Genomic DNA, 14,959 nt, shown 5'->3' with positions numbered 1-14,959 from the left:
CTCTCTCTTGCAGTGGAGGCCAATTTAAGTCCCTCTATTCACTAGGGGGCGCCTGTCCCATATAAGAAAACCCTAGACAAGTGATGACAAATCTAAGTCAGGAGTGACGCTTACACTTCCTCCATGCTCCACCTGGAAAATAATCTGTTTATTTGCACTTTTGAGCTGTCCAAACATACGTCCGGAACCAGAGCCCTAGAACTTACCTGCTCTGAAGTCCTCTTACCCAACATGGAGACTAGCAATCCAACACTCAGTTCACAAGTGGTTTACAAGTACCAGTGACTAACCAGCACCAAAGGCCACCTGGTGTGTTTGTGCAACGGGAAGGAGACTTGCATGGCCACTCACTTGCGGTGACAGCCATTTAACCAAGATCTTGGTGGCATCATGACGACAACATCAAACATGAGTATCCATAGTATCTGCAAAATTTTGAGAACAGAGAATTCATTGGTGTGGACTGAATCCAAATAAGGTACAGTTATCTACAAAAACTAACAGAGAGGATATGATTATAATAAAAAAAGATTTTCTATAAAAGAGCAAAATATATTTAAATGTCTTACAGCTTATACAGAGTTAACAACATGAATCAAGCTATCCATTTTTTTCTTCTTAGCGTTTCCCTCTTTCCATGTTGCAATAGTGTCAGCAACCTGTGCTTTCAAAGAACAGTGAACCTGGGAGCCTCTTGAATCAGGAGTGGAAGGAAGTAGTCTGATAAAGCAGAACTGTAGAAAGACCCTCAGTCTCACAGAAGTAAATTTTGATAAATGGATAATATAGACAATGGAGAAAATTTCAATGATACTAATTACTGTCTGTTAGTTCCAGTCTTTTGTTCTATTCTGCTCACCACTCCTCCCCAACTCCACAAGGATGAAAAAGTACCCATGACATAATAGACGTTCTTAACTAGTTTGGAATTACAGTGTTTGCCGTAAGGCATCTTTCATTTTAGAATTTTTAAGATGTTTACTTTTTTGCTACCTTGTATACAATTATTTTTATCTTATTAAATGGACATATATTCTCCTGATAATGCATGAGAGTTGAAAAAGTGACAATGCAATGAAGTGAAAATCCCCCCATAATCTCATCTTTCATTCTTAATAGAGATTATTTGTCCAGATTTTTACTTGCTTATATAAGCTCTTTTTTCTTTATACAAAGGGTTGTTTATTATAATGCTGTTCCATAATCTTATTTTTAAAGACTTAATGATACATCAGAAGTGCTTAATATTTCATCATATGGATATGCCATAATTTATTTAACCAGTACAATATATATGAGCATTTAGGTGGTTTCCAGTGTGAGCTATAATATCAATTTGGCTATTAGTAGCCCTCTATACACAATTTTGTGAACTTGTCTAATTATTTCTTAGCATAAATTTCTACAAGGGGAATTTCTGGGTCAGGGAGTTTTAAAAATGTTGATACGTGATGCCTGATTATCCTCCAAAAATGTTGTATCAATTCACAATTCCACCAAAATCTATGAAAGTGTGCTCATTTCCCCACACTCTGTTCTCCTTACTGAATTTAATTATGCTTTGCAATCATTACCAATCTGATAGGCAAATACTGATATTTCATTGTTACTTAACAGTTCATCATGTTTATTGGCGTTTTAGTTTCTTTCTTTTGAGAATTGACTATTTGCATTCTGTGCACATTTTCTATTGTCTGTATTTTTATAGATTTAAAAGAGATCTTATGTAATAAGATTATAAACAGCTTGCTGTATATGTTGCAAATATATTTTCCCAGTTTATTTGTCTTATACTGGATTTATTACAGTAATTTTTAACAGGGCATATTGGAAGCTCAGGATAAGTTAGTTCCACCAGAATTATGCATCAGAATGCCTCATGGTCTTTCAAATTGTATAACCCTGAGCAGTTCTGATCCACACTTCCAGGAACAGATGCTCCTCCCTTCCCAAGAATCTCACCCACAAATATCTTGCATTGTATATTCATTATTCGGGGGTCACCCAGTAGGTACATCTGTACACCCAGTCTCTATTCTTTTTGTTTTATAGGTCAACGCCGTTGCTCCAATCTCTCTTCACATAGCCATACTAGTATCAAGGCTGTGTAACCACATTTCAGGTCTTTCATTCAAGGTCATAGTGATAACAGTCCCAAACTGTGGCATCTCTGCCAGTTCTTCCTGGCTTGGTTACACCGAAGAAAGTTCTGTCACTCTCAACTGAATATTGTCTGGGTTTCCAGTTACTTAATTTACTATATCCTATAACATCACCATCTTGACCAGTGATGTCAACCTTGACCAAGAAATCTGATAATAAATGGAAAGTGTTAAGGAGAATGCCTCTTCACCCTGCTGTTGTCATGACTAAAGATCAGTCTGGTTTCACCGGAGGAGAAGACAAAAGGGGCCTCTGCGAGGAAATTAATTCACTGTGATAAAGGAAATAAACTGGCTGTATTTCTAGGACTTAGTATAAAAACCCAACTCTTGGGTTCCAGGCCAGCATTCTGAGCATTAACTGATTCCAGAAGCCATTCTTCAGCAGCCATCCTGATACTTTGAGACTGCCTTAAGGAAAATGGCTATAAGTGAATGAATTTAAAAAAATTTGCTAGTAATGACTGTATTGTTTTGGGCCCAGCAGCTCTGCAGTGGGACTCACGCAAAATGAATGACCACACAAAAGTGAAAGACCTCCCTCAGACCTTGGAGAAACAGCCTTGACCCTGAAGAATCTGTATACAAAACTAAAAGACAAATAACAACTGAGGGAAAATATTGGCTCTTCTAGCATCATTTATATATCTCGTCCCTCTTTCTCATTCTTTTTCACCAGCTCCTCTTCTTTCTGACCTTTGAATGTTAGAATTATTTCTGATTGCATTATAGTCTTCTTTTTTTCTTATATTATACTTCCTATCTAAATTATTTGATCTGTTCTCATGGCATTGATTGCCATCTGTTTATAACTCCCAATTGTGTATCTCTGGCTTAAGTCCTTCTTTCAAGCTCATATATTTCACAGCTTATGTGTTAGTTCCCTATTTTATGCACCTCCATGGTATCTTGTACTTTTCAAGCATACTATTTGTATCCTTTAGCATTATATCTGGATATATATTACAGAAAAACTCCAAATAGGAGTCCCTGAAACATGATAGAAGGGTTTTTCTTTTTCTGACTTAAAAAGGTGAAAAGGTAGGCAGACCAAAGCTAGAAGAGAGAAAAGGGTCAGTAAAAGGTAAGCACCTTATAACAGCTTCAAAATACATGAAGCCATTTTTTTAAAGACTAAGGAAAAAACTTGACAAATTCAAAAGCATTGTTAGAGAATTTAATACCCTTCTCTTATAATTGGTAGAATAAATGAACAAAAAATAAGCAAAAATATAGATTTGTATCACAGTGTAAACCACTCGACCTGGTTGAGGTTTAAGGGATACTATATCCAATGACTGCCGAATAAACATTCTTTTTAGTGCACACGGAACATCCACAAAGATCTATGATTTTATGGGCCATCAAATAATTCTCAATAAATTTCAAAGAGTTGAAATAATATACTCTATATTTTCTGACCACAAGGGAATTAAATGAGAAATCAATAACAGTAAAATACCTATTAAATTGCTAACTACTTGTATATTAAGCAACATGATGTTACATAACTCATAGGTTAAAAAAGAATTCGTTAGAAATGAGAAAATATCCCAAACTGAGTAATAATTAAAACACAACATACTAAAATGTGTGGGATTCAGCTAAAGTAGCCTTTAGAGAAATAAATAATTTTAAATACTTTTATTAGACAAGAAGAAAGATTTACAATCAGTATTCTAAGCTTCTACCTTAGAGAGATGGGGGAAATAAGTAAATTGGAATATAAGTAAGTAGAAGAAATAATAAAGAGCAGAAATAAAAGGAAACAGAAAATAGCCAATTGAGGAAATTAGCAATCAGCACAGCCAACAGTAGATTCTTTGAAAAGATTAAGAAAATTGATAAACTGTATGCCAGGCTAAACAAAAAAAATAGAGATGAAAGTTATTATTATAGAACCTACAGGCACTAAAAGGATAATAAGGTAATATTATGAACTTTATGCTATAAGATTTAATAAATTGGATAAAAGGACTAGTTCCTTGAAAAGTGGAATTTTTCAAAACTGAAACAAGAAGAAATGTAAAATCTGAATAGCCCTGGAACTATGAAAGAAATTATGTTTATAATTTTAAAATGTCCCAACAAAAAGCTCCAAGCCTAGATACTATCATTGCCCTCTATGAAACATTTAAGGAAGAACTAATACTGATCTTACACAGATTTCTTCAGAATATAGAAGAGACAGTAACTCCTCTTAACTCATTTTATAATGTCAGCATAACTTTGATAGCAAAATCTAACAAGGACTTGTCAAGAAATGTAAATTATAGTCTAACATTCCTCATGAACATTGATGTAAAAATCCATTTAAAATTTATCAAGTTCAGCAAAATATAAAGAAAATAATACATCTTTAACGTGTATGCATCTAATAAGAGAATGTCGAAATACATGAGGCAAAAACTAATATAGCTGCAAGGAGAAATTGAAAACTCCATTATTATAGCTGGTGACTTCAGCATCTATTTTTCGGTAGTTGATAAGTCAAGCAGGCAGAAAATCAGTAGGGATATAGTTGACCTAAACAACACTATCAGGCAGCCTGATCTAAGTGACATAAAATACTCCACCCAACAACAACAGAATACACCTTTTTCTCAAGCATGTATGGAACATTCACAAAGATAGACTATACTCACACCAAGTATGTCCTCTGACCAAAGTACAATTAAACTAGAAATCAATAACAGAAAGATAACTGGACAAACCTCAAAATATTTGGAGATTAAACAACATGTTTCTAAATAACAGATGGGCCAAAGAAGAAATCTCAAGAGAAATTTAAAAATATATACATATATATTTTTGGATGAGGAAGATTGGCCCTGAGCCGACATCTGTTGCCAATCTTCCTCTTTTTGCTTGAGGAAGATTGTCCCCAAGCTAACATACCTACGAATCTTCCTCCAATTTGTCTGTGGGATGCTGCCTCAGCATGTGCCAGTCTTCCTCCATTCTGTATGTGGGATACTGCCTCAACATGTGCCAGGCTTCCTCCATTCTGAATGTGGGAGGCTGCGTCAGTGTAGCTTGATGGGTGGTGTGTAGGTCCATGCCTGGGATCCCAACCTGCAAACCCTGGGCTGTCCAAGCGGAGTGCACAAACTTAACCACTACGCCACCGGGCTGGCCCCTTAAAAATATTTTTAACTAAATGAAGATGAAAGTATAACGTTAAAATCTATAGGATGAAGCTAAAGCAGTGCTTAGAGAGGTTTTTTTAATAGCATTGAATGACTATATTAGGAAAAAAGATCTAAAATCATTAAGCTTCCACCTTAGGAAACTAGAGAAAGAAGAGTGATGTAAGTCTAAAGCAAGCAGAAAAAAAGAAATAAAACTTAGAGTAAAATCAGTGAAATTACAAATGAGAACAACAGATAAAATCAACAAAACCAAAAGCCACATCTTTGAAAATATCAATAAATTTGACAAACCTCTAGTCAGGCTAAGAAAAAAAGAAGACACAAATTTTTAACATCAGAAGTGAAAGATTGGTCATCACTACTAGTCTCAGCGACGTTAAAAGGATGATGAATGAATACTCTGAACAAATCTGTGCCCCCAAATTTAGTAGCTTAGGTGAAATGGACCAATTTCTTGAAAGACATAAGCTACCAAAATTCATACAAGAAGAAATAGAAAATCTGAATAGAACTGTATCTACTAAAGAAATTGAATCAATAATTCATAACCTTCCAAAAAAGAAAGCACCCAGTCTCAGATGATTTCCCTGGTAAATTCTACCAAACCTGTAAGGAGGAAATGATATCGATTCTCTACGATCTCTTCCAGAAAATGGAAGCAGAGGGAACTTTCTAACTCATTCTATGAAGCCACCATGACCCCAATACCAAAACCAGACAAAGATATTACAATAAAAGAAAACTACAGACCAAAATCTCTCGTAAACATAGATGTAAAAATCCTCAATAAAATATTGCCAAATTGAGTCCAATAGTTTATAAAAATAATTAGACACCAAGATCAATTGGGATTTATTCCAGTTATGCAAGGCTGGTTCAACATCCAAAAATCAGTGTAATCCATCATATCAACAGGCTACAGAAGAAAAGTCGTATTGATTTTATTGTGATACAAAAAGACATTTGACAAAACCCATCATTCATTCATTATAAAAACTCTCAGCAAACAAGGAATAAAGGGAATTTTCTCAACCTGATGAAGAATTTCTACAAACAACTTACAGCCAACATCATACTTAAGGGTGAGAAACTAGAGATTTTCTCCCTAAAATGGTGAACAAGCAAGAATATCTTTTCTCACTACTCCTATTCAGTATCATACTAGAAGTCCTAGCCAGTGCAATAAGACAAGAAAAGGAAATGTAGGCAGATTGGAAAAGAAGAAATAAAACTGTCTTTATTCACAGATGGCATGATTATCTATGTGGGAAATCCCAAGGAACAATAACAACAAAAACTCTTTAAACCAATAAACAAAGATAGGAAGTTCATAGGATACAAGGATAATATACAAAAGTTAGTTGCTTTACTAGTAATAAACAATTGGAATTTAAAATTTAAAAAACAATATCATTTACAATGGCATCTAAGAAAATAGAATACTTAGGTATTAATCTTAGGTATATATCTAAATTATATACAAGATCTATTTATGGAAACTACAAAGCCCTAATGAAGTAAATTTAAAAAGATGTAAATAAATGGAGAGAGATAATATTCTATGTTCATTGATTGGAAGACTAAACATTGTTAAGATGTCAGTTCTTTCCAACCTGATCTACATATTCAATGAAACATCAACCAAAATCCCAGAAAGCTGTTTTGTAAATATTGGTAAAACTGATGCTAAAGTTTTTTATGAAATTGAAAAGACCTAGAATGACTAACACAATACTTAAGAAGAACAAAATTGGAGAACTTAAAACTACCTGATTTCAAGACTTACTCTAAAGCTACAGTAATCAAGACAGTGGGGTATTGAGGAAAGAATGGACGCATAGAACAATGGAAATAATATAGAGCCCAGAAATAGATCTACACATATATAGTCAACTGATCTTTGACAAAGGAATGAAGGCAATTCAATGGGAAAAAGATTGTCTTTCTTTTCTGGAGTGAGGAAGATTGGCCCTGAGCTAACATCTGTGCCCATCTTCTTCTATTTTGTATGTCGGTCACCACCACTGCATGGCTTGATGAGTGGTGTATATCTACACTTGGGATTCAAACCCATGAACCCAGGCTGCTGAAGCAGAGTGTGCCGAACTTAACCACTATGCCACTGGGCCAGTCCCAAGATAGTCTTTTAACAAATGGTGTTGGAAAAATTGTATGTCCCTATACAACACAAAGCCAAATTAAAAATCTGAGACAGAGACCACATATCTTTCACCAAAATTAGCATAAATTGGATCATAGACCTAAGGTAAAATGCAAAATAATAAAATTTCTAGATAAAAACATAGGTTAAAATCTGGGTGACCTTAGTTTTGGAGATGAGTTTTTAGATACAACACAAAAGGCACAATCCATGAAAGAAAAAAATTAAGTCATTAAAATAAAAATCTTCTATGAAAAACTGTTTAGAGGATGAAAAAACAAGCCACAGACTTGGAGAAAATATTTGCAAAAGTCTTATCTGATAAGGACTTGTATCCAAACTATATAAGGAGCTCTTAAAACTCAACAATAATGAGAGAAACAGCTCCATTTAAAAATAAATGGAAGATCTGGACACTCATCAAAGAAAGTATATAGATGGCAAATAAATATGTGAGATGCTCAATGTCATTTGTCATTAAAGAACTGCAAATTAAAACTACATTGAGATACCACTACCTGCCTATTAGAATGGCTAAATTCCAAGAAAACTGACAATGCCAATTGCTAGTGAGGTTATAGAGCAACAGGACATCTTATTCATTGACAGCAAGAATGCAAGATTATACAGCCACTTTGGAAGAACGTTTAGCAGCTTCTTAGAATGCTAAACATAGCCTTACCATACAATCCAGAAATTGTGTTCCTGGGTACTTACCCAACTGATTTGAAAACTGATATCCACATAAAACCTGCACATGTTTATAGCGCCTTTATTCATAATCACCAAAAACTGAAAGCAACCAAGCTACTCTTCAATAGGTCAAAGGATAAACAAATTGTAGTACATCCATACAATGGAATATTATTCAGCAACAAAAGGAAAGAAGCTGTGAAACCATGAAAGACATGGATGAAACTTAAATGTACATTGCTAAGTGAAAGAACCCCGTCCAGAAAGGCTGCATTCTATATGATTCCAATTATTTGATATTTCTGAAAAAGCAAAACTATAGAGACACTAAAAAGATCTGTGGTTTCCAGAGACTCAGGGAGATGGGAGGAGGTTGAATATGCCTAGTACGGTGGTGAAATTATTCTGTGTGATACCATAATGGTAGATAAATAACACTATGCGTTTCTCACAACCCGTAGAACTTTACAGCAAAGAGTGAACCTTAACATATGAAAATTTTTTTTAATCATTTAGAAAGTTGGGTAATCCCAGGGTGGAACACAGACTGTGACAAAAGACTCTAATTCTATTATAAAATGTATGGAACAATCTCACTGAGGAGGATCAGGGTGCTACCCCATTATTTTTTGAAAATCAAATCAAGAATGATTTCCCCACCCCATTGCTGCCTTCCGTAACTTTTTTTTTTTTTTGAATAATTGACATCAGTTAATTTCATATCTGGGGCCAACAGGTATTCTTTGGAGAAAAGTTTCTTCACAAATTGGAAAATGCTGTCCTGGCCAGAGCATGGTATATAGAATTAAATTGCAGGCATTTGGCAGTGAATAGGATATAAAGGATGATAAAATTCTCCCAAGATATAAAATCGAAATAGAAAGTGAAAAAAATGTTATGTCCTCATGCCCAGCTAAGAAAATCATTTTACGGAGAAACTAAATCAAGTCTGTGTATAATAAGGTCTATCTGGTAGAGCTAATTTAACTGATGAACAAACTCACAAATTTTAATTGCCAAAGACAAATTAGATTCAGCAACATTTCTTGTATTATTAGTAAGGTTTTGGTCCAGAATAGTACAAAAGATTTCCAAATAAAAGATGATACGTGAATCACTGTTGAGCACAAAACTGTGAAATAACTGGTCTCATGGTAAATTTCTGGTGGTATGCATTTATTCTTTTTTGATCTTGATAAATAAGTGTAAGACTAAAGGAAAGCAACATATTTTCAGCATATTTTATTAGATCCTAACTAGTAGCTTGCTTGTTTTACTGCTAAGATTTTCCTTTGGCATTTTGTCTGCAACAGATCATAGATTTTAAGAAGAGCAGCTAGGAAGATAGTGGGTTACAAGGCAAAGCATCCTGGACCAGGAATCAAGAGGCCTCAGTCCAGCTCTGACCCTCAGGTATGTAGACATGGGCAAGTCACTAGTCTCTTTATGCCTCAATCTCCTCATCTGATAAATGGAGAGAATGCATTCTCTATCTGCTTTTTATAATGGTTATGTGGGTCAAATGAGATAATGAATATTAAAGTATATTTCAAGCAAGGCATTTTTACCTCTGATATCGTTAACTGCCAATAAACTTGCTTAAAAGAGAGTAAGTTATTTTTATTGGAAATTGAAAAGATGTTTTAAGAGATATTGTGATCTCTCTCTCTTCAGTCATAATTGAATTAAGTGACCATATATAATGTTCTAAGATTTAGTTTGTATGTACAAAAAGGGAGTAACCATTGATAACTATTTCTTTCCTTGGGGAAAAATTCTATTATTCTAGTTTCTGTAGTATATTCCCATGTAGAAAAACCTCCCCCAACACCAAGACAACTTAACAGGATTGTACAGATTAAGCCACCGCAAATGTAATTTAGATAACTTAGAATTGTTCATTGTTTTCATTGTTCTTTAAAAGAATAACATGAACTCTATTCTCTCATCTCTGATTAGATATTCCATTAACATTATTTTCTCTGTCATAGAGATATACTGGGAAAGGAAAATATAAATTTTCTTTAGAAATTTTGTCTATTCCCTCACAAAAAATACTTCTCTCTCTTCTCCCTATATCGTGTTTCCCATTCAGTCATTTCACAGCAGGTGAGAGAAACATGCAATTCTTCCAATAAATGGTCTTAAAAGGAGAGCCCAAGAGATGCTGCACAGCAATTTTCGGCTTCCCAGAAGCAGCAGACGTGCATAAGAGTCCTCAAAAGGAGCCTTGATCTGCACCAGCACTGAGGAGGACAACATGAACCTATGCTTACATTTTGGGGGAAATAACTGGGAAGGAGAAGAGAGAAGGCCTTAGAGAAGGAGTTATCCCTACACAGTAATAAGAGTTAGTTATCATATTCATCTTTGTATCTGTGGTACTAAGAGCAGTGCCTGGATGACTAGATAGTCAATATAGATGGCAAATGTTGAGTGAGTGGATGGATGGATAAGTAGATATGATAGATATATCTAGAAAATAGAGACTAAAGGAATGTATCACAATCTCTTTCAGGCCTGTTAACTTGACAAGATTGCCGGTGGTGACGGGAATAGTGACCGGCTCTACACACACGCACGCCAGGCATCTTAGCTCATCTAATCACCAGTGCCACCCTCCACTCTCCTGGCAACCATTTGCCAAAAATAAATAAGCCCATAGCACTATGAAGATTGAGCTTTACTAATTTACTAGCTAGGAAAAAGTAGGTTATAGTTTCTGGTGAATATTTATAAAAATCTCTATTCACTATAACTGATACTTAAGGATTTTATTCAAAATTGTGTAGCAGTACAGAAGTAAATGAGCAGACATTTCATCTGAGTAGAAAAGTGGGGGCTAAAGAGTAAAGCTGAATAATAACAGAGTTAGAAAGAATAAGAAGGCAAAAAATAAAACATTGTGACTACAAAACAACTAAAACCAAGCGATGATTGCTTGAAATGTGTGAATATGCCCTGACTGGCTGTGAGTGACACAGTATCTGTCCTCCTTGATATCACGGAGCACAAATCCTGTAAAACTCCATGTGACTAGTAAGGAAAGCAGAAGCTAACGCTACCTTACCCGGTATTTGGGTATTTCCAACTTACTGCTTCCTATTCCACAGGCTTTAAATAATTATACAATGAGAAGATGTAAGTAGAAGTAGCTGGCATCCTACAACTCCTATAAAAGTAATGTAAATGAGTGACATCTGTGTATCTTTTGACACAAATGCTCACCAATAAATGCAGAAGAAGGGATAAGAGTAAAAAGCCAAGATTTTCCAACCACCATAGTAATTGATTCTGGCTAGAATTATCAATGGATGCTAAAATGATTGGTTGAAGGATTGTTAAGGAACAAGATATTCACACAATCTGAAACATCATTCCAGGGATCATATTACTTACAAAGGGAAAAGGAAGTTTGAGAATGGAAAACTGGCAGACAGTACCTTAACCAAATGATCAAGTTAACATGACCAGCAATGGGACATACTGATACCACATGCCTCCTGCAGCGAGGCACTGAAAGGATACCAGGCCTGCAATCCTGCGTGGCACCACGGCTCCGAAAGGGCAGCAGAAAGCTGCTACACAGAGCTGCTTCATGAGGCTTTCAGGGAAACCATTAGGTTGAGTCAAAAAATGGAATGCTGGTGAGAGTTTTGGGAGTAAGTTTCAGCAAAACTTATTGACAGCAGGAATTTTGCGGAGACTGTGTGTCCTCTCAGGAAACTGGCGTTCATATGAAAATAGTTCTCAGCTGCTTGAGGAGCAGCAGCATAACAAATCTGCAAGGGTCTCCATGGCCAATTCAAACCTCTCTGCTCTCGTGAAGGCCAGGGTCAGCGCCCTGCTCCAAGTACTCGTCCTGCATCTCTACCACCAGGAGCTTACTGATGATGTCCTTCCCAGCGCCTTTGAACAAGACAACTTTTAGCCAAGAAAGATTTCCTAGGCCAGTGCTTCACACACTTTCATGTGCACACAAGCCCCTGGGAATCTTGTTAAATTGCAGACTTCAATTCAGTGTGTCTGGCATGGAGCCTAAGATTTTGTATTTCTAACAAGTTCCCAGGTAAGGCTGATGTTGGTCTGCAGACCACACTTTTGAGTAGCACGGTCCTATCCATCCCATTTCTGCCTCCACAAAGTGATTACTAGTAATCATAAAATAGGCCTGATTTAGCCAACTTTATCAATTGGCACTGAATTAAAATTATTCTGGCTAAAAGACTTGCATTCAAGTTTTCTTGCATAACATTTTAACTGTATAACTACATTAAACTGATTTTATGCCTATCACTAATGAATATGTATATGATTTTGTAACAGTCTGCTGTATGGCTGATCTTTTTTCCAAATTAGGTCGAGGATTTCATTTTGAAAATAGCAGATGGTGGAAAACAACATTCTAAACTCTTTTAAGACCTCTCTGGACCACTTAGCATGGAGCCAAAATTTGGCTTGCTATGCTAAAACATTAATTTTAGCATTTACTTTTATTTTGAGCCACAGTTTCCAAACTGATAGTTCTGGGCCCAATTCAGTCTGTAGATATATTTTGTGTGACCTATGCAACTTGTTTTTTTAAATTTTTAATAGCATCTTAAAATTAGGAACTCGTCCATAAAAATAGTTTAAAATATTAACCCTCTCTTGATCCTTTGACATGGTTAACTTTTGTGACTAAAGAAAAAATTTAAAAGTACTAATAAAACATTTGGCTCGCTATATAATTGTTATGATAATATTGTTAAATTAATTGATTACATTCAATGAAATACAGAAGCAGAGTAATGTAAGAAAAGAAAAAGCAATGCTTTTAAAAAAAATCCATGAATTCAATGAAACATGAAGTAATATTGATAATAAATGGAATTAATATATTAAATGCAAATACTAAATATATAAAATAAGATCCATGCATTGAGGTTGATATCTTTAATTGACAAAATATGCTCCCATTTTAATATTTATTTAAGATAATTATATATTGAATTTTCAATGATCTTGTGGTAGATTGTCACATTAATGCCCCATGAATTGTTCCTCCCAGTATCCATGCAGTTGTGGGTTCCTTTCCAAATTAATTCTGGATTTGCCCACGTATCAGCTTTGGCCAATGGGACACCAGCAAACATAATACAAACAGATGCTTGATAAGTGTTTGTACATTAGGGCTTTAGAGCACCAAATAGCCCAATTTACTGAAATGCCACAAATATCTCTAACTGCCCACTCAGAATAATAATAATAATCATGAAAAGAATCTGCATCTTTGTATCTAGGTATTTGACCACCCAGGAAAAATCAGGTTAGCAGCACTCAATGGAGCATGTGCGTTCTGAGTCCGACCACGGTCTGCTAACCATATCCATGCACTTGTGCTCTTAGACCTGGCCTTGCCACTCACTGAATTCTTGGAACACTGCTGTGGTCATGTGAAGAAGCCCAGTTAGCTTCCTTGAAGATGAAAGACCACATGGGAGGAGAAGCCAGCCATCTCAGCCTCCCAGCTGAGAGCAGCCCCAAGCCCACGGACTCATGGAATGCAGCTACCTGAGCAAACCCAGAGACCAAAAGATTACTTTCACTTTCTTGTTCTCTTTCTCATTTGTAGGTTAACTGAGTTACTTATATGGGAAAAACCTATAAATTAAAGTATTCTTAATAAACTTATATGGAACAAATCTGGAAATTAAAATATTCATAATAAACTAGAAAACATTGCTGTATTCCATAATCTAAAATATGAACATAATATGCATTGCAATTTTTTGAATTCCCAGAGTATGTGGAGAGTGAGAATGAATAAATGAATAATGTTAAAGCCAAACGTAGTCTATCACATCCAAGATTTAAAAAAAAAAAAGCTAAAAAACTGGTCACTCATGATAAAAGCAATTTTTAAATTGCTGAGTATTTTAATATTTAAAAACTCAGGATAGTGAAAGCTGGAACCTGAAAAGAGATATATAAAGATGGTTATATATATATTTTTTCTAACGTAAGAATAATTATTTCAGATTTTGCTAGATTTAGAGTTTTGATCAAAAGTCTACAAAAAGTAAACAAACAAACAGGATTTACAGTCAACATTGTGGGTAGATAAGACAGATAAATTTTGTAGGCAAGAGATTCCACCATTATTAACTACAGACAACATCTTTCTGCCAGTTGGAACATACCAACCTTGCAAAATGGAATATGCTTTGTTTTTTGTTTTTTAAAAAGCATAGTCTCTTAAAATATAGAACTGGCTGAGCTTAAATGTTAGAGAAGTTAATTGACTTGCCCAAAATCACAGTGCTGGGAGGTGGCTTAGGTAAGGTGAAAAGTGATTTCTAACTACTAGTCTAATATTCTTTCCATTTACCAGTCCACTACCTTCTTTTATCATGTTCCTGAATATTTTAGAGGTTTATGCTATTTTTACAGGCGTGTGTGCCTTCAGTTTTAGTTGGGAAAAGTGAAGGATAGTTGCTCCCTAGTGTCAGAACGATAAACCCCACTGATTAATTGATTCCTTCATTCAATAACTATTTACTCAGTGGCTTCTGTTATGTTAGGCTCTGTTCTAGGTTCTAGGGCTATAGCAGTGACCAAACTGGACAATAGTTCTCATTGTTGTGGAGGATTTTAGTGAGGGATATGAAGAGCTGCACAGGTAAAGTCTCCAGTACTCCAGGGGTTAGTGAGTGCTGTGGAGGAAGATGCATCAGGGGATGCAGGGGGTGGGGTGGGGGTGCGGTACGTGGTGGTGCAGTTTAAGACATGATGCTCAGAAAAGGCCTTAC

General features: G+C 35.4%; 1 long non-coding RNA gene across 1 annotated transcript; it reads left to right on the top strand.

The window, feature by feature from the left end:
- Positions 1-13,843, top strand: LOC124246477 (uncharacterized). Its single transcript, XR_006890501.1, has 4 exons — positions 1-478; positions 9,482-9,581; positions 10,264-12,237; positions 13,557-13,843. It is a non-coding gene; the product is annotated as an uncharacterized LOC124246477 (long non-coding RNA).
- The last annotated feature ends 1,116 nt before the right edge of the window (positions 13,844-14,959 follow it).

The sequence above is a fragment of the Equus quagga genome, chromosome 11 (genome assembly GCF_021613505.1).
Source record: "Equus quagga isolate Etosha38 chromosome 11, UCLA_HA_Equagga_1.0, whole genome shotgun sequence".
Taxonomy (NCBI): Eukaryota; Metazoa; Chordata; class Mammalia; order Perissodactyla; family Equidae; genus Equus; species Equus quagga.
This window is presented reverse-complemented; position numbering and strand designations above follow the sequence as displayed.